Raw genomic sequence first — 22,226 nt, 5'->3', positions numbered from 1 at the left:
TCATTTCATATTATTCAACTTAAGGAAATATAATAATGTTTTGTCCGAAATGATACGCCTTTTGTTCATTTTATTACATAGTAAATAGCATTAATATTTATATGTATACGTGAATAACTATACAATCATAACGATGTGGACAGACGAAAACAATATTTTCAACTGGTACGATTCTTAAATCATATTGCATCCATATCAGGATTAATTAGACCGAGTTTGCCTCAGATGCGATATTATACGTTTAATTTGATGTGAACAACATGACTGAATCAGCCAAATGTCGCCTATTGAAAGAGTAAAAATAAAATTTTACTTTTTAATCGTCCTAAAATAAAGAAGACATATCGAGATATAATATAACATTCATCCAAAACATCCATTCTACTCATTTAGAAAATTGCGACAAATCATGACGGAAAGTGTTTAATCTCTACTGCCGATATACACTTCTGAGCCGTCACTTAAATTGGCCTCCACATTTTCATTTCTATATCAATTTTTAACGACATATTTAACACAACGACATCACTAAATGAAAATAAAATGTCAAAACTAATGTTGCTTTGATTGAACATCCTTAAATGACCGCCCTTCTTCTGATTAGTCCTGTTTATTTGATAAAGCTGTCAGATAGAGCATTTCAAATCATTTCGTGCTAAGGTAAACCAAAGTTCATCAGATCAAAGATTCAGCTAGAGTACCTGCTACTGCATACATTTTCCTTTTGTGAAGGTTTCATATTTTATTGAAATGTAGTTAAAATATCTAAGCAAATTAAGGTGTAAAAATAAACGTTAACTATGTGAACAATCTTTGATAAAAAGCAATTGAAATTCAAATTTTAAAAGAACAACAAAACAGGTTTGAAAATAATTTCAAATGCAGCATAATAATTTAATATCTAAATACACTAAGCTTATTTGATTATATTATCTCTGGCGAAACATTAAGAACTACTGATTATATTTAAAAGTATATTCATTTTATGTATTTTAAATGCTTTCACTGAAGTGTGGCATATTTTTGTATTGTCACTGGTTTTAGAAAACTACTTCCGTATACATGGCAGGGACCTTTTACAATTTAAAAACCAAAGTGCACATAAATGGAGAAATACAAGTTTTCTCTGTTTTAAAGGACAAAATGTAAAATTAACTGCTATCGGCTCATAGTCAATTTTATCAAGTATGTGAACGAACATAGGACCTACTGGCATTGCTACTTTTGCATACGCAACATACGCCAGGAAATTAAAACAACTAAAGTTCTGCCTAATATATCCCATCAGAAATTAGTTTAACACAAGTCTTTTCTAATGTTCTACTGTTTAGGATACCGCTACGGTATACAATAAGTAAAGCATTGTTTTACATACCACTTTACCATTAAAATCACGGATATTGGTGTGTGTATAAGAATAGTATGTCATTAAACATGACGTTGCACGTTTTTCATGTTTAGTGTAGTATTCAACATAAACAGTTATGATATATCTAACTTGTGTGCCTACTGAGAAAGTATCAGCTTTAATAAAAATTATTATCAGTGTTCTTCATTTCTGTTTTGTGTAGTTTAAAGTTCTATAAATAAAGAAAATTTAATGTGAATGTATCCAACCAATTACTCGCTCTTCAAATTTATCCCTTTGTTAAATCACTGAACATCTTTGCAATTATTTCTTTTTTATTTCCATTACTTAGAAAAAGCTCCAAAAGTTTAGACTTTTGTAAAACTGTTTCTGAAACAAAATGTTCCTACCTACCTTAAGTGTTATTAAGGGGTAAAATTTCACGTTTTTCTGTCCGACACTGTTTTGTTTTTAAACAAAATTACCTAGGGCCTTACTAATTAGGGTTGCTAGGGTTTGAAAGTTTAACGGAGATTGGGCCCAGTTGTTTAAGGTCAAGAGGTGATTAAGCTAACGGTCGATTTACCTTAAAAGGGTTAATTTAACTTTTTAGAACTTAGTAAAACAAACCCTTTAAATAAATAAATTTTAACTAAAATCTTTACAGTTTAATAAAAACCTCAACTATTTTTCCCCCCAAGGCTAATATTTTAATGAAAATGAAACCAACGTTAGTTCAACACCGGGTTAATTTTTTCAAAAAATGGCTAAATCTTTTTCCCCAAAGTATGGATATAGTGTGTAAAACCATACACAATTAACTTTTTATAGTATTTTCAACTTTTTTTTTTCAGTAAAAAAATGACGGTAATAATTGTAACTGACTGGAATATCACGCCGTGAACGGACATGATACACCAAAAAAAAATGCACTTATACTGCAGCCGTGACTATGAAACTTTTCTCTGAACTGGGGGGTGCACCAACATACTTTTCCCACGTTTCTGGCCCAAGGCAATGGCCATTTGTCAAATTGTGTATGATTTTCTTCAATTTTAAGCATAATCCCGATGTAACCCAAAAAAAATCAGAATTGTTATTTAAAACCCGACTGCAACAAATTTTGAATTTTTTGCCCCTTTTTATTGCTGAATATATCTAATTTCTTTTTAATGCAAAATACATAATTTGCAGAATTTAATATTTTTTGTATTCATTTTAAAGAAAAATTTGCAACATTTTTAGCTTTTTTTTTTAAACTCCCCCTCTGCTTTTTCGTGTCAAAGCCCTTTGTTAAAATTTTTTTTATTTAAATACTGGGGCAAAAAACAACCAATATCGGTAACCCTTTGTCTTAAACCTCAAGCTTAACCCGTTTGAACGATCCCAAAAAACACACGCAGTTTTAAATAAGTACTTTTAGGGAAAATTTTTGCGCTCTCCCCCGGGCGTTTCGATCAGTAGGTAAAAAAAATACGCTGAACCGTGTTCTTTACCCCTTAGCTGTAAATCGATAGGGTTACGGGTAATTTAAAATACTCACTAAAATTTAATTTTTTAAATCAAAGTCATGTTAAAAACCGGGATCTGTTTTTAACACTTTGTCATTTTCTAAACAAAAAAAAGGGCGAGGTACAAAAGTGTTTTAAATACTTTTTCGTGCTAAAAAACAATGTTTGAGCTTTCAAAAAATATAAAAAAAAAAAAATTTTGATTCCAAAATTGTTTTTAAAGGGTATTCGGGTTAAAACTTCGGATTATTTTTAAGCAAATAATGCACAAATGTCTTATTCGTTAAAAAAGTCTGACATTAATACACATTCTTTTCGGTACGGTAACGGTTTATCTCCTATATTCCCAGTTAAATCAGTGGAGTTTTAAACAAAGATCACTTTTTTATTGTTTTTTTCAAAAGACCCTTTAGGGAAAAAATGGTCAAAAAAAATTTTTACCAATTCTCATCAGTTTTCCAACTTTAAAATGGAATTCTAAAAGTATTTACAAATTTTCCTTTCAGGCCTGTAGCATCCACATCAAAAAAGCAGAATGGGGGTTATAATCCCTTTCATAAAATATATAAAGTGTATATTGTTTTAAATGTTTTAACAACAAAAAAATAAGCAACGAACGATTCTGAAAAGTTTTTTTTTTAAGTATACAGATTAATTTCTGAACACAGTGTAAACTTTAAATTTTTGTTTTCCTTTCTGTTTTTTAAAATAACGGATCAAGGAAGAAATTCAAACGTTATATGTTTTAAAAGTTTCATATTTTATCTGCAACATCCAACTTATTTTCCCAAAAGCACGTGAGAAAATTGATACCCCTTTTGTGACCTTTCACCTACCATTTCAGCAATTTTTTGGGTATTTTGTAAGTACCCACAACTGAAGGCGTCAAAAATTTTTATACAATTACATTATGCCTAACATTTAACCCCCTTTTTTTTTTCTTTTAATTGCTCCCCCACAAAGAGTGTATTACGGGTAACAGTCTCCCCCGATTTTAAGCATAATGTATTTCTATTCAAAAAACGTTTTCAAGGAACATGAAGGTAAAGTTTGAAAGTGCATATGCATCGAAAACCAGTATATTTTTGAACGTAACGTTTTTACTCATACAAGGATTTTTTTCTTCCACTTTTTTTTTCTCAGGTTTTTCTTCATCTCAAACCCTTTAAATTTTCGAAATCGTCGTTTTCCTTGTATCGACATTCGAACTTTCTTAATTTCCTATTTTGTCAACTTTTTAGCAATTAAAGAAAATAAAATATGGAAAATACAATTTTTAAAATGTAAAGGGAAAATAAGATTTAAAAAAAAAAAGAAGTTGGCAAATATTTATGCCAAATATATATCGATTGTACCCCCATTCTCTATAACCCTCCATTCGAAAACCCGAAATCCATAATTCTGCCTTTTCAACCAATATCTGCCCGCCCCTCCGACCGCGCAGTTTTCATTTTAAAAACTTTTTTTGCAGAATTTTTTTTGTAAAAACTTTTATACATCACTTTTTAAAAAAAAATGTTTTCATAATATTTAGAAGTAAATTTTTACAGTGAGGTCAAACACATTTTATAAGAAAAGGGTTTTTGTCTGCATCAAATTTTTTTACGTCAAAGGAACATTTTTTTTTTTACATACATAAAAGTAACCGAAAGACAAACCATCAACTATAAACAAAACAACATTTTATTCATGAATTTAAGAAAACATACAAATACCTTCGAATATGTTTAAGAGCTGTAAAATCCAATAATACGTAAAATTAGTCCAAATCCTATCCAGGTGGACTTTAAATACAATTAGAATAAATTCCACAATGTTTCACACAATTCAATAGTAACTTTAGTATATCCAAGATTCTAATATGCTTGTCTCTTTAAAAAAATTCCAGGGGCAAAAAGACGTCAGGTTTTAACTTTCCTTTTGGGGTTTTTTTTACCCTTTCCCCTTTCCCTTTCCAATTTGTCACGGCGGTGAAAAACACAAAATTTCTTTTAGTTTCTAAAGAAACCCCCCAAAAACCGGCCGAAATTACAAGGGAAAAACTGAAATGTAGCGCAAAACTGGGGGGCCAAACTAAGATCAACAACTTTTCGTTTTAAGGGGGAAAAATTTTATTTAACTTTTAAAAATAAACAGTTAAAATTTTTTAAAGGAAAACGAAAAAAAATTTTAATAAGGGGAAAAAAAAATTTAAAGGGAAAATTTTGCAAAAAAATTCCCCCAAAAAAACCTTTTGGAAAAACGCGGGAAAAGACGTCATATTTTAAACTGTGCAAAATTTCCCTTTTCCCATAAAAATTTTATAGTCTAAAACACAGGGTAAGTAAAGGGCAATTTTTTATCTCATTTTTTACACCCCCGGAACATTTTCAAAAATCAAAAAAATTTGCAAAGGGGGAAAAACCAGTAAAATGTTTAAAAAAAGTTAAATTTCCTTTAACCTTTTTGTTTGAAAACATTCATTCAATATACACGGGGTGTAAAAAAGTCGGAAAATAAAAGTCTTACACAAAAGAATACGTTTTAAAACGAAATTAAACGTTTTAAATTTTTTGTTTTAACTTTTTTTTTTCCCTTAAATTTCAAAAAATTTTTTTTGGGTAAAAATTTGATGCAAAAAAATCTGCTTAAAAGTGATGTAAAAACGAAAATTTTACACCGAAAAACAAAAATCAGAAACCCCCTTTTTTTTCCGTCTTTTGGTAAAAAAAATTATATAAAAATTTTAGTTTTATTTTTTCAAAAAAGGGAATATTTTCTTAAAAAATTTTTTTGGTCATCCCTATTTTTAATGTTTTATTTGCACCCAAATTTGTTTTCAATCCTTGCTAGTTGCAGACAAACCCTTAAAATTGTACAAGGAAAAATATTCCTTTTTATTTTTCCATGTGTTAAAAGTGTTTTCGGTGTTTTTACGAACGGGCCGGGCCCTTTCTCCCCATAGATAAACCCAAATTTTCAAAAACTACTTGCTTAAAATTATAAAAGTTTTTTCTTACCATTTCGCGAAGGATTCCTATTATTAATATGCAGCCTAATGACCTCATTTTAGGCCAGAATGATACAATATGTATTACTCTGTTACTAAGATTTTTTTTTGATGGAAATATTTTGGTCAAGAGTCATTAAAGATATCGGTAACAATTGTGACATCTAGGGTTTTAACAAGAAACTTGCGGATGACGACCAAAGTTTGACGATCACTCAGACACAGGACGATCGCGTCGACAATGGGTAATATATAAAAGTGACCTCATGCTTAAGTGGCCGAAACTGTATCATGAACTTTTGATAATATACCTCCTTTATGTCGCTGATCGGCTGTCTTTTTTCACATCAGAATACACTTGAATAATTCTATAATCTAATACTTATTAATAGTTTTCAAAAACAACCATTTACGCTAAACGAACACACTTTGGTTTGTGTCCGCTTCTCACTCGTAAAAGTATCATTTGTTTAAATTCAATAATAAACTGTTGAATTAAATTGATTATTTGAACTCATAAAAAAAAATACATATTAATTAATTCCAACAAGCCGTTTTACCCTTATCATATTCCATGAATCACACACTTTTTTCCCGTTTATCATATTACAAGATCACGACATTTTTTTCCGATATATTCTACTGAGCCATCGCCTAAAAACTTACATGAAAGACTCAATTTAAAATAGAAAAGAGAAACTCCACAGGGCGCTCAACACAACAAAAAACGAAAATGTTCCAGGCTCGGTTTGATTGAGCCTGTTCATGGACGGTAGTTAAAATGCATGCTACCGTCCCCCGCCCTCTAGCCCCGGTTGAGCAGAACTCAACATTTACACATGCTAAAAGTACAAAAAAAAAATTTAGAACATCCGCAGATTTTCATACGCTGCACATGGAACCTTCAATGCACACTAGCGTGTAATTCCATGAAAAGCGGCGTATGGTCCCTAGTTAAAATAATGGGTTTTGCCCTAAACGAACGAGAAAACAATGGGCAGCAGAACTAAACAAACTGAATTTAGATAAGGGGATCTGAGTTATGGAGCCCTGCATATCACTGGAACTGCATAATAGACAAAATTAAAAAGCAGCAACCATATCCAAGGGGTGATTAAACAATACCCAAGGCTATGAAAGCGGGAGTAATTGGAACCACCCAGGCCGAAATGTTCATGCTGAGAAATAAAAGTCCAGTAACACGACATAAAAAAGTCGTCCTGACGATCTAGAAGATCGTAAGCGAGTCTGCAATTTTAAATGTTTGCTGTTATCGGTGCTTGCAAGGGGATTTACTTTTCCAGATTTTATTTAAAATTTTCATTTTTTTTTATAAAACTTATAGCGAGCGACTTATTTATCACCATCATTTAAAGAATATATATAAGATGTCGGAACTGATGTTGTTTTGATTACTATCTTAAATGTGCTTATTCTTTTGATAAATCCAGCTTATTGATAAACTGTCAGATAGAACAGTTCAACATATTACTTTTGGAGTTAACCAACTTAATCAGACAAAATAGAGTACATATTTCCACGTTAGGTAAAGATTTTAATATTTTATTGAAAACTTTTAGTATAAATTGATTTAAAAAATAAACGGAGACTAATCAATCATTCTTGCTTACAGCTTTTGAAAGTCCAATATCCAAAATGAAATACTTTTTGGATAAACCTCCAAATGCAGAAAATTAAATAGTAATTTGATTCATTACAATATTAATACCTTCATAGTTTTTAACTTCATAAAGCATCGTATCATTTTCTTCGACGAAAATCTGTGTTGTTGCTCTTATGTATAACCATATGCATTAGCAGACCTGCGTTTAGACTTAAATAGATGGGGCTGAAATATGTTATAAATTAAAATGCTAGAGGCTGCATTCCTACTTCTTGACGAATAAATACATACACTTTGTTACTGTTTTTTTCCTCTTACTCCTACCAAACGCTTTAGTCTATGTCTATTCCATTATCTTTGTTCAGGATATAAAAGTACAAAAGTAAAATACATGTTTGTATAACAATTATTTGTATCAACACTATGTTTTTAATTACAAGAACACTTATAAAAAACGAGACGTTTTTTATTGCAATAGTATAAATTATTATAAGAAGTCACCCAGCTGTGATATAATATCCTGATTAAACTAGTTTCAAGAGTTTGAAATCATTAAGAGGTTATTATGTTTTTTTTATATGAAAAAAGAAACAGCTTAAAATTGTGATTTCTTGATTGGTCTGTAATAAACACGTCATTTGAAGAGGTGTTAGATTCTTAATTAATAATATCGTTAACTCAATTATACGTTTTTAAAGTATGTTTTGCTTATGTGATCATCAGTGTGCGTTTCAAAACTAAAACCCATCATAACAGAAAATTAAATTGATAATGAAAACTCTTTATGTAGTTATTGGACCTAAGCCGATGTATGTCGGCTAAAGAAGAAAATAATAATAAATCCTTTACAACTCAGAACATCTTATTTATGGAAGTTTAATTTGATATTTTTCCTGATACCTGGACACATCCAGTACCCTAAACATTTATCAAATGTTTTTACATATTTATACAAATGAAATGATGCATACTAAAAGCGTGTTCAAAAAAAATTACAATATATATTATACAGAAATCTTTAGATTTAAAAAACTCATATAATTGAATTATACAACATGAACTTTTTATTAGCTTTGGTATGGAGAAAATAGATTACTTCACTAGCAACATTACCACTTCGACGATAACTTGTTTAAATACGGAATGAGGTTTAATTTTGAGAACTTGTTTAAAGTACGACTCATTTTTTCGATGGCAAAAGATAATAAGCAAACATTGGATAACTTAATCTCAGTGTATTTGATGTGTGTAAAAAACGTGACAATTACATACAAGCCACATAACATTCAACAAAGGAAAGAAACGCCCAATAATTATACTTTTATCGAAGATAAAAATCAACCAATTATTGAATAAATGGATGCTTGGTGGGGTCAATTTTTAGGGTATGTTATAATAGCCAAAAATAAGCTGAATTAGTTTTTAAGGTATCAAGATCCGTTCGCATTCGCTAACATACGCAGGGTTATTCATACCGACATTACTCGAAATAAGTGTTCAAAATAAAACTTAGAAATTTCCTATAATAAAAAAGAAAAAAATATATAATATCATATTAAAAAACACAAACAAATATCAAAACAGGAATGCCACGTACACAAAACGCAGCCTCGTCCAAAACTATACCTCACAGCATGCAGATTTGCACACCACAAACCACAAAACAGACACACACAGCCACACACGAGACAAATCGAACAAACAAAGGACACAGTTGGGTACCCGCCTTGGACGGACAGCGGGCAAAAACTTCTGGGAGCTGAAACCGGGTTATGGATTTAAACTTTATGATCGTTACATAATAATATGTTAAAACATAAAGCTACATGCGTACCTTCCTATCACCGTCCGCATTCTACTCCGAAAGGAGGCTTTAACACGAAATTTGGCTGTGTATAATAGCCACAACACCGTCTTTCTCACCTTATTGAACCAATCTCACTTTATTTAATTGAGTTGACGTCCGGTAACAGAACATAGATTCTAACTGCAATTAGATACAATGTTGTGAAAATAACCTTATGTCTAAAATTCCCCTTTAATTAATTATTTTTTTCTTTCCTTCCTCTTCATAAAAATGTCATTTTTGTGCTAGAATAACTCCAAAACCAGCAAAAACATTTTGTTGAACTTTCGCACACAATGACAAGGTACTCAGAGAAAAAGTGCTGTGGTTTTAGAACTCCCCTTTATTAACGTTATTAAATTAGTAACAATATATATAATCGCTGCTCTTCAGAGAATGTTATTCTAGAATAATATTTTTATTCGTTCAGTAATTCAAAAAGTAAGAATTAAAATACCTAAATGCATCAATGTTTCCATTTTGATTAGTTTAATGGGGTTTCGAGGATATACATATGGGGATATAAGGATATATATCTCGTGCAGAATCTTTTCACTGTCAAATATATATATGCTTATTTCAGTGTAAATGACATTGTTGGAAAAAAGAGCGTAGGGTCTGTATTTAATATTCGGGAAGTGGCATGCAGTTCAAGCATTTTAAATTAATAGCATATTCACATACTCATTTGTTTTTAGATCTAAACGCACGTCTCATTTTGGCATATTATTATACATAGTAGCACCAGCCATAAAATGTTGCCGAAAAATCGTCTTCGATGGCTTTATTAAAGTTAAAAGAAATAATTTTTAGAGTGGTCACTTTTTTAAATATTTTTATCAGATTTCACTGACCTTTATAATTTTACATATATACATTGTATGATTCATAAAATTTTGAATAAAAGACATTTTATCTATAACGAGATGTATTTAACTGAGTAAAAAGTATATAATCCGACAAGTCAATATACTATATCATCGGTGGTGTAACTTCTTTAGTCAATGTGAAGGGAAACAGATAAAATATCACACACAGTTTTTTAAAACGGATGTGAAAACATATAATAACATACATCCTATATCCAGAAGCCCGACCGCTTAGCTCATTAAGAAGAGCGTTGGGTCTCGGGGGGGGGAAAAAAATTTTGATTATCGCGGGGTCCCGCGTTCGATCCCCGGGCGGGATGTACGTTCTTGGGGGACGATTTGATAAAAGACATGTTGATGAAATCTTCGTCCTCCACCTCTGATATTCATGCGCGAAAGTTGGCAGTTTACTTGCGAGAACAGGTTTGTACTGGTACAAGATTCCTAGGAAAAACTGGTTAGGTTAAACTGTCCCGCCGTTACAGACTGATATACTATTGAAAAACGCGTTAACCCAAAAGAAAGAAACCAACAAACATCTGTATCCAATGATGTAAAAACATATTAGTATCTAAATTTTGACAACAAGGTGTTCGGAGAAATTGCATTAAGCAAATGTTTTCCGACGTCATCCAAATCCCGGGCGAGTCAGTTTTCTTATTTAATCAAGTTAAGCATACAATACTGTATGAAAATAGACTTTCACTTAAGTAAAATCTAAGATTTCTCCGTTTATTTGAACCGCATGCTCCAAACTCTTCGTCAAAATTAAATCTCATTATATGAAATGTATAAAAGGCGATTGAACAATGACGCCATAGTTGGTGATTTTATAAACATTTTATTAGTAAAACTAAAATCACTGCGATAAAATATCCTTTAGCTCTTCATCTTCATATTTGGTAAAGCCCCGTACATGACATTTACTCTTGCAGAACACGACGCATTTTATTAAAAAGCGGTCATTTTCGGCAGTCATAGTTTTAGTCGCCTTTATAATGAGTTTAATACAAGAATTTATTGCTCTACCTAGACTTAGAGCGCTAGCTTTTGTACTGAGCAAACAGTGCGTGTGCTGACAGGTAGAGACAAAATGTTTTTGTGTATCATACATCATTTTGATGTTTTAAAATTTTCTTGACACTCTTATAAACACGTTATTTGCTCATGTGCTTATCAGTGCCATAACAACTCGAAACATACAATTGGACCTTACATAAATGACTCGTACTCGTTGTACTGTAAATATTATTTCTAAAAAGAACGTTATTCTTCGCAGATGTCACGTATGGGAAAGTCAACATTTCTGCATTTAATTTGTCTCTTAATGAATATCTAAAAATTCAGTGTAACATTGAGATCCAGTTAACTTTCACACAGAGAAAATACAGATTATCTGTTCCGAATCAATAAGAAAGACTAAACTGTCACTACTGATTTGTGAGACTTAATAACAGATATTTGAAAACATTATTATGTAATGTTGAGCCGGTGCGATTTTTAAACGGACATTTGACAATTTAACATAAAGTAGAGTTAAAAGACAGAAAAATGTGAATGGAATATAATGAATATGTATACATTAATACAATGTTACAATATATTATGTTGATTGTAATGCTAATTATCCTAAATTTCAGAAAAAAAGTATATATTAACTTGTTTTGATATGAACATACAATTTCGCAGTGCCTGTTCGCAGATAGTGTCGCAGTAAAAAAATATAGCACACACACACACACACACACGCACGCACGCACGCACGCACGCACGCACTCACGCACGCACGAACGAACGCACGCACGCACGCGCGCACATACACAAAAAATCATGAATCAAATAAATAAATTGTTTAAAAATTGCAATACAGTGCGAAACACAGTCAACTTTAAGAAAATACCAAGCAAATGCCATTCTTTCAACATTACTATTAGGGGTCAATTTACCTTAACTCTTATTTCTGTTTTGTTCTACAGTGAAATGTTTTCAGCTATGGTCAGTTCTTGATGACACAAAGTCATTTATGATTATTTTTCAACTTATTTCCAGCGACAACAAATGACAGATGCTTTAGTTCATAATTTACAGTTCCAAAGCTAATGTAATTTTTCACAGAGTTTATAATCAGTTCATCACAGTCTGACTGTGTTGAAATTATAAATACTGTTATTCACTTATTTAGTCTGTTTTGGGGGGCTATTCTTAACAAAGCTGTCCTTGCCAAAGCTCGACTATTCAAATTGGGAATATTACCATAAATGTTAAAATATCTATAGAGTTTTCGATCCAGTATTTTCATTAGTTAAATTGAATGCAAAACTGTAACCAGGGTTTTCTCTATGTCCAAAGGGGGCCATTATAAATTTGGCAAAAATACATGTGAGAGTTATGGGACTTGTGCTCTCACCAAGAGTTATTAGCCTGAAGCCACAAGTAAAGGCTTCAATTCAATATCTACATTAGTTTTGGAGATGGGAACTTGCATGCAAAATTTTAACCAGGTTTTTCAATCCAAAAGGGTCATAGTTTGGTCAAAAGCATCTCAGTTTATGGGTCGGGAAGCTATTACCTAGTTAAAACCCTGAGAAACAAGATAAGTTTCAAATCAATATATGTATTAGTTTTGGAGATAGTTACTTGTACCCAAACTTTATAACAGTAAACAGGATTTATTTTCAAAGTCCAAAAGAGGGCATAATTGTCGAAATGCATGCCAGAGGTTTTGGGGAGTTGATACTGGGGGTTGATATTTTGACGTACAAAAAGGAAAAAAATAAATTTTAAATGAGTATTTCCAACTGCTTAAAATCAAAATTACTTTACTCAATAGAAAGAAACGTTCATACAAGGCCGTTGAGAACTGACCTTGTGACAATGCTTGAAGTTTCATAGATCATTATTATGGTTGTATCTTTCTTAATTCTGCCAGAATGTGCTTTAGTGCCTTAGAGTATTGACAGCTTGCAGATGAACTTTTCTTGTTTCATAGAATACAAAATTGAAACAGAAAATCTTAAAAAAGCCTGAATTATAATTTTGTTGTACGTTGCCATAGTTAGGGATCTTCTCTTTAAATTCTAGACAAAGTTTTGGACAGAATAACGTTGTAAAATGTTTTACATGAAATACTTATGTTTTGTTTATGGGTCTGTATCTGGCAAGTTATTCTGTAATTTGGGCATAAATAAGTTTGATAAAAAACAAAATTTTTGGGTCAATTTTCAAAATTTCTAAAAAGCTCAAATATGAATGACCCACTAAAATTGAAATGGGTATCATTGCTCTGCTGAAGCCATACAAGTATTTTATTCAGATGCGTGCACTTTTTTTTCTATTAGAAGTTAAAAAAATATATATGCAGACCATTTTTAAAGATAATGTAAAATCTTAAAGGTTTTTTATATAAAATTGTTGCTTCTAAAACTGTGAAAATGTTGAAAGCTAATATTTGTTTTAAACAATTAACTCAGGAGTATTCAGACAAATATGAAAATTAGTGCTTTTTTTCAAAAATAGAGACCACATTAGTAAAGAAAATTGTAACATTTTAGTAAAATTTGACTCTCAAAAATTGCCATTTTTCGAAAAAAAGTATAATGTTCCCGTTTCCATGGTAACCATAGCCGATTCATATCGTTTTAACCTTAATTTTTCATATATGGCTTGAATACTAAATAGGTTGCAAATATGAAGTAATTCTGAGACTATGAGTTTCCGACACCTTCTTTATTTTTGGTTCTTACAGAGAATTGGCTTAATTCGTGACACCAACGTTATTTGTCTCGTTCTGTCGTTATATTAACCGCAATTATGTGTGTTATTGTCGCACTTAAGGATGTAGGAACGCATTTTTTAACGTGAGCTTGAAGAGCATAGTTTCCAAGACAAATAAGTAATAAAAAAACACAGGTCACCGACTCGTTTAATTTTATAGGCATTTTCTCACCCACTGTGAAAGCATTTCTGAAATTTTGTTAAAATTGAAACAATTGTGGTACTTTTAACATTTAATATCCCATTTAATGATATAGGGATTTCATGTCCTACAGGTTAATATGAATACATGGTGATGCCAGTATTATATAAGCATAACTGTCACTAACAAATCGCTTTCATTTTTGCATGTTGACATAATTACCACACCCACTTTATTTTCAATGGAACAAAATGTATTTAGATCTACAAAAAAATATGAAGTAAGTTTTTAAAAATATTTAGCAGCTTTAAAACGACACAGAAAAAAATCCCTTAAAAAATGGAAAGAAAAAAAAAGTTGGGGTCACCGTGCATCTAAAAGTTTTATTAAAAAAAATCTGTCAAAAACTGGTGAATATTGATATTTTTTGTTCTTTTTTGATTTAATTAATTTTCTAGATAAAATAATGTGCTATATGTGAAAATATCAAAACAAAACCTGGTCTACTTTTATAGATATTTGAAATTATCTACCCCTCCCTTTTGAAAAAACTTACGTCAATTTAGGCAAATGCCAGCAAAAAATAAGAGTGAATAACTTTTTTTCCCCCAAAAAAGCAGAATCTATTTGATTAAATGGTACATTATCACCATATTCAATTATTTAGCTTAATTTTTGGTAATACTTTTGTGTTAGAAAGCAATATTCGAAGAAACAGTTTTTAAAAACATTTAAAAAGCAATGATCAGCTCACTCCTTTCTGGCTTTCAAAAGAAATAATTTTATCTTAAAAAACCCAGAACATAAACATCAAAAAGGAATTAAGCATTCATTTGACAACACGTTTCATATAAAGTCTTTGAAATAAAATGAAAAAGGACAAAATTTTAGTATAAAATTGGAGTAGTTCTACGATTCTTAGAGACTGGTACCAATGGGTTTGTACATGTTTGAAGACTGGGAATATTTCAAAATTCTAAAAAAATTTACAACTTCAGTAGAAAGTATAGCAGAATACATCACACGTATGAATTATGCAACAGTCTGCCACAGTATTTATTTATTAACATCAAAAAAGATATCTGATAAAAGGTATTATTCCGAATGGAGATTATTTGCATTTGGGACTAGTGAGCAGACCTTGGTAATAGTTCTTTTATCACTATTTTAACGACACTTTGTTTTTGATTAAAAGTAGATACGGGGGGGAACAGGCTGTAATGAGTACAGCTTTCATAAAAAGACACTCTTTCTTGTCCAGACCCATTTATTTCATTGATTCCTATGGATAAAAAGTGACAAATCATCCAGTAAAAAGGGTAAACTCAAGTCACTGATAAAACTATATAGGGCATACCTTCCGGTGTCTCTTGTATTGTATTTTTAAAGGGTACTCATACTACTGACAATTTTAAACAAATAATGCGAGTTCAAATGATGTGACGTACGTTTACTAGATCAGTTTTCTTCATTAAAATCCCTGTTTTATTTCTTTCTTTCTAAAATAAAAAAAGTATTAAGTAGAATAACATTTTAAGATGACACTGTCAAGTATCTAGGTCTTTATCCACGACAGCTTAATAAGTCTATATATGGCAAATCAATAAAAAAAATATTGTAATGACATTGTAGCAATACTTGTTTTATTTATTTATATTTTAATTCCTATGCAAAAATGTATCGGCATTTAGGGATTAAACTTTGTTTTGTGCAATTTCAACACTCAAACATTATACTTGCAAATGTATGAATAGAAGACGCGCAGCGGGGAATGACGGGGTATTTCAGAGATGTAGATGTATTTTAGAGATGTAATCCATCGTATGAAAAATATTTCGGAACCCAAAGGGGCATCACAAGTCCCGGTAGTTGAATTCATTGGAATATATTGGGGTTATTTATCTTTGATTTCTGATCAATGTACATCTGACCATTAAAATTTAAAAATATTTTGCAGTTATTCTGTGCAAAGAATAGCAGAAAAAAGTGAAACGCTTGGGGAAAAAAATTGTATACTCTGATAATGAATACTTTTAAATCTGAATTTAAATGAATTGATTTGTAGTAAAAACCCCTATGATTTTATTTTGTGTCGATGTTTAAAAAGCGATTTTGTGCTACTGAAGATCTTTCAACAAAACGACTTTTTCCATGCTAAACTAATAATTATTGTTTTCAATCTGACATATGAATGACGTTTTCTGTCACAGGAGAAATATAAGAAACTCTCTTTTAAAGACTTATGAAATACGTTTTATTTGCATCAAAAATTAAAACTAAGACATTCATTCCAAAAATATAAAAATATAAATGAAGAATTTAAACTGATGTTAATTTGAATCTAAATCCATAAACGGGGATTCTATTATCCACATAATTTTTATTGATAATGTCAACATTCGCAGATATGTAAGCACAATTTCATCGGATAAAAATATCAAATATACCCCCTGGCATTCCTACGTTGTGCAGAAAATCTAAGATGTATCTGTATATTTCATTGACACTTTGTAATGACTATTAAAGTTATCATGATGAACCTAAATTGAATTAGATTTTTTTGATTCACTCATTCAAATACTATTCTAAAATTTACATTGTTTTCTCTTCGAAAATATGCTATAATATGTAATATTCAATATTTGTGAAAAACAATATTCAGGGCGGATTTTATCGTATTCTTTCTGACAATTTATTGAAAAGAGTTTTATAATTTTCCTTCGATGTATTTTAAGATATGAGAATACATCTTTCACTTCAGTTGGACATAACTTGTGTATTTTCACTGCATTTCAATAACTACAGTTGCTCACTTTGGCAGCGACTTTATTTCCATATAATGACCAAGAAAAAATAGTTCAGTACTATAAAAAGCATTTATTTGAAAAGCAAAAATACAGAATACCGCTATCAGCAAATGCTTATTTTATATAGTATCCAAATGGCAGCATACCAACTTTTAGAGTCGCATGATAAAGGACGCTGCACTAACATTCCACGCAAAAAGTACAGACATTGTCATAATACAATATTTTGCATATTAATAATACGAAGCCTCGGCCAAATGGTAGGAATTATTTTTACCAAATCTAAGACAATTAGTTCGAAACTGGTTTTATCAATGCGAAAAAAGGGGCCGGCCCACGGGGGTAAACCCACAGAAAAACACTTATTAACATATCTGAAAAACTTGAAAGAATATTTCTCCTTGTAAAATATAGGTTAAGTTTGGAATTATTCATATGGATTGAAACATACGTCGACCGTAACGGTATATCTTAAATTCTTATCCTGGTGAGCTTTTGGGGCGTCAAAATCGTATGGATTAGCCTTCGAAATTCATAGATTTTTACCCCTTAGATTGCCCACACAGGTAATATGTAGCCTTGTCCTCAAAATTTATAAAGGGTAAATTCTCCTCATACAATTCACGCCCCAGTAGCCTTGTAATATGATTAGAAATTAATCAAAGACCCTAGCGCATTAAAACTTTTCCCCTCATGTTTAATATAGTCATTTGGGGTCCCTTAAGGCTTCCAAACAGGCTAGATTCTTGAAAGAATACCAATAATATGAATCACGTTTGGGCTTGTTGATCCCGCCATTTTTGTTTGTTAACAATTATTGTTAATTTCATTGTTATCCCTGTTATATCCAGACATTTTCACTAATATGACAGGAGAAAATGGGTTTGTAGATAACTTTATAATAGTCCGTTAAACAAAAGCTCACAGTTCTATTGTAAATTTGTACATTTTCGATTTATTTTGAAAGAAACACAAAACGTTGCCTTGGCTTACGAAAGTACTACCCTCAAATCCAACTCAAAACCCCTTTTTCTTTTTTTCTTTTTTTATATCTCGTGACCACAAATTTAACTTTTTCTTTTCTTTTTTATATCTCGGGGCACGAGTAAACATATTTTTTTTCATTTATTATTTCTTTTTATATCTCAGGGCCACGAGTAAACTTTCTGTTTTTTCCTTTTTCAATGTCGTGGAAGCAAGTTTGTTTTCTTGTTTTTTTTTTTTTTTTTTTTTTTTTTTGTACTTCGTGGGCCACGAGATAGTATTTACTTTTTTATATCCCCTGACCAGGTGTTAACATTTTTTTTTTCTTTTCTTTTTTATTACATCACATGCCCTCGTCTGAGCTTCCGTGAAATTTCAGTGTATCGCTTGCGAATGGTAAATTGACTTTTCTTCAGCTTTTAAAAACTACAAATACATAATATTATATTCTCTGCAAGCATCGATGTCAATCAAAAGATTAACTATTCATTGACACATTTTGCTATACAATTTGTCGAAGTGGGCTTAAGGAAATTCAGAACCCCCATAACAATCGACATCTCACTGCATACATATCAATATCAATGTACAAATGCTCATATTTATATGCGTTTTATATCTCCCAACTATTTGGGTCTAAGCTAAAACCTGGGGGTTTTTTTTCGACGCCATTTTTTGCATTTCAGGATTGCAATAATCGTACTTTGGGGTGAAGATCAGCTTTTGCAAATTTTTTAAAAACATGATTTTCAAAAATGCAACTTTTTTTGAAATTCCGGCTCATAACCCCCTTTTTACCTTCATCTAATAAGGTCTTTCTCGATGTCAGGTCCTGGCTTTTTATAAAATTTTACTTTCAAATCAGTTTGCAATTAGAGAAACCGTTAACGAATAGCATGGATCCACACCAGACCAGACTAGTCTGGATCCATGCTGGTCGCAAATGGACTATGTTTGCTTTCTCATCATGCAGCTTAAATAGCCGGTTTATATCTAATAGAAAGGCAAATGAAAAACAGATATGCCCGGTTACAGGTAAGAAGACTGGAAAATAAAACATATGCAATAGCTGTTGTAAATTTCAGTCAGCTGAGTAAAACACTTCTTTAACGCAGCAGCTATGATTTTTAAAACGAAATGCTACGTCCACGATTTCTAAAGTAAACATTGCCAGAAGTACAGCTTAAAATCAATTAGTTTTAGTTTAAACATATTTATTCCCAAGAGTACATAACATAGATTTGTATATTTACAACAACAAGTTAACATGATACTAAGGAAAGGATAAGAATGAAAGATATGTCTTATAGAATTCTTCTCCTTGATTAAAATCAATTGATAAATCGGTAAAATTTTAATGGCATCGTACTGGACGAATAACATAGGTCTGTAATCACTGCACACTTACTTAGAATGCAAGTTATATCAAAACATATTTATTGTCAAAAAAAGAGTGTTGAAATTAATTTATTCTAATATGCTCTATTTTCAAAATCTTTGCGCTGCTTAATTATCTGTGTCCTTTATTAGATTACAAAATGCATTCCCATTCATCTCCGCATATCAATGAATAAAACATTACACCACTAGTTTGAGGGACGCCTGTTACACGTAAGTAAAAAGTAACAATGCAATCCAATCTAATCTAAAAAAAATCTATTTCCTAGCTTAATAGCGTACGGCACTGTCTACTTTATTTTTTTTTCTTCGTAAAAAATATCTGTTTTCGAAACAAAAATTCAGAATTGTACATAACCTCGATGCAATTTGCTTCGTGTTTTACAGTTTACTGAGTATAACAATTTCTGTTCATCATATCAAACTATAAAGTTAAATGCGATAATTACAACAATATAAAAAGCACCAGTAGTCAGATATTTATGTTTGCCAAGTAATGATGGAAAATTATTTTTACATTACAACAGCAATAATTTATGTCTTTGATTAATTGGTTTTATATTATCTTTATTATTTAGTCGAGGGCTGTCGTATGTATGTTTTTTTGTTTGTTTTTAACGCCGTTTTGCAACAGTATTCAGTCTTTAAAAGGGCGGCAGTTAACCTAGCCATGTTCCTGCATTCTGTCCCAGTACAAACATGTCTTCCGCAAGTAACTGCCAACTTCCCCACATGAATCAGAGATGGAGGACTAATGATTTCAGACACAATGTTGTTTATCAAATAGTAATGGAAAACATACGCCCAGCCCGGGGAACGAACTTACGACCCCGCGATCCGTAACCAACGCTCTGCCTACTGAACTAAGCGTGAGGTCTATTGTATGTAAGTAGTTATGAATGTTAATTTTGATACACCTGTACTAGCGGGTTTTTAACAAGAAATTTCGAATTATATCGTTAATTTTGAATTTTGATTATATTACTTCAACGGTTTTTTGTAACACCGACACTACAATAAGCCGATTATATTAACAAAAATAAAATAAACGTCCCTCGTATGTACTTTAACTTTGACTGTTTTGGTTTGAATTTAGTTTCAATCAGAATGGGGGATAGAAATGATTTATACCTGTATGTATATGGGAATTACTTTTTGTAACCGTTTATAATGTATATAATTTATGAAATGTTTTTTTACTTCAAAAGTTTTAAAGCTTTACTTACATCACTAGTAATGCCCAGATATGAATACCGACATATGTTTGCAGAGTTTGTTTGCAAAGTGAACGCGTCTGAATACCTATTATACTCGTTTATCTTATTTTGGCCGCATAATTATCACACCCTCAAATTACCCCAACCAGCATCCATTTATTATGATTTTTTTGATTTCAGCTGAGATAAAAGTAGAATAATTGGCGTTTACCTTTGTTAAATGTCAATTCAACTAGTTTATTGTCAAGTTTCCATCACATCAGGATTACGGTGATGTTTATTCGACTCCGGCCATAATATTCGTGCCTTGCATTGGCCTCTTAATTATGATCTGGTAAAATTTCAATTGCAAGAATATTTTAAATCAACATATCTCTGCAAATCTACGCATCATTTTGGTTTTATGGGAAATCATGTATCTATCATTTCTGAACTAAAAATTTTAAATGGCTTCATCAGTTTTAAGACATATTTTAATTGTATGTTTAGGTTACGGAAATTCCCTTTATAAGCATAAATCAAAGAAACGTGCATAAATAAGATATCTTGAATGTAAAAACAATTGTTTAGTTTTTTTTTATGGTGTTATATAATCAGACAATGTTGCAAAACTTTCATGAGGAGTTTTACCATTTTCCATTATCGTGTAGCGGATAATTCTGCGGCAAATAATCTGCTGTTTTGACCTAAAAAGGGCCTAAATTATTTCTGTTTTGGTTTTTTTATTTTGCGATCTTCGGGAAAAAACAGGAAAATTTTTGTTACGGTTTGTTTAAACCGGGTGTAATTTCTGCGCATGTGAAATAGCTACCCCAATTAAAATACGTCATAATAAATCTGTTGTACCCACAGCTCTGATAGGCTCCATCCCCATCGGAAATATGGTCCTTCTTTTTTAAAAACATTTTACCCAAAGTCCTCTTTTTCATTTTTCCCCAAATTTTTGTAACGTTGTCAGTTTTTACAAACCTTGTTTATCTATTTATTTTTGTTGGGTTTACGTCGCACCGACACTATTATTTGTCCCTAGGCGGTTTTTCCTGCTTTGTTGTTTCGTGTTTTGTGATATACAAATTGTAAAGGATACAAAGCCAAAACGGTAACTATTTATTCGTAGTCAATAAATTGACAATAACATGATAAAAAACAAAAAAAAAAAAAAAAAAAAAAAAAAAAAATTTCAACCACAATCGATATGGTGTAAATAACTTGACAACAGACGAACACTCGTGAAATAAAGGTAACATGACATTATATTTAACGAAATATCAATGTGGAATTTCTGCGTCAAAAAATCCGTTGATAGTTTTAAATTGCGGAATTCTTTTTGCTTGACAGTCTCGACCTGCAGAATAAGCAAAAATGAAAACCATTAATAATAAACCCGCTACACAGCAATTTTCTTTTATTAAATATATTCGTTTTTAAACGCACATTGATGGTCCCATACGAAAAGCATACTTGAAACCGTACAATAGAATTATTTAACATGTACAACAACAAAAAAAGGGGCTTGCTACACGTTATTTCAACTTCGGCATTACAGCAATTCCCACAAAAGTTCAATTCACTTTGTAAATGAACATTATAATATATGTAATATTCAGATTTTAAAATAAATTTAGTGCTGAAACTCCAAATAGAATTGATCCTTAGAAAATAAACTTTTGTCTAATTAAAACAATTCAAAAGTTAACCCCCCATCAGTTAAGATCGA

Source organism: Mercenaria mercenaria, chromosome 13, assembly GCF_021730395.1.
Source record: "Mercenaria mercenaria strain notata chromosome 13, MADL_Memer_1, whole genome shotgun sequence".
NCBI lineage: Eukaryota > Metazoa > Mollusca > Bivalvia > Venerida > Veneridae > Mercenaria > Mercenaria mercenaria.
The sequence above is the reverse complement of the archived record's forward strand: the minus strand, read 5'-3'. Positions refer to the sequence as shown.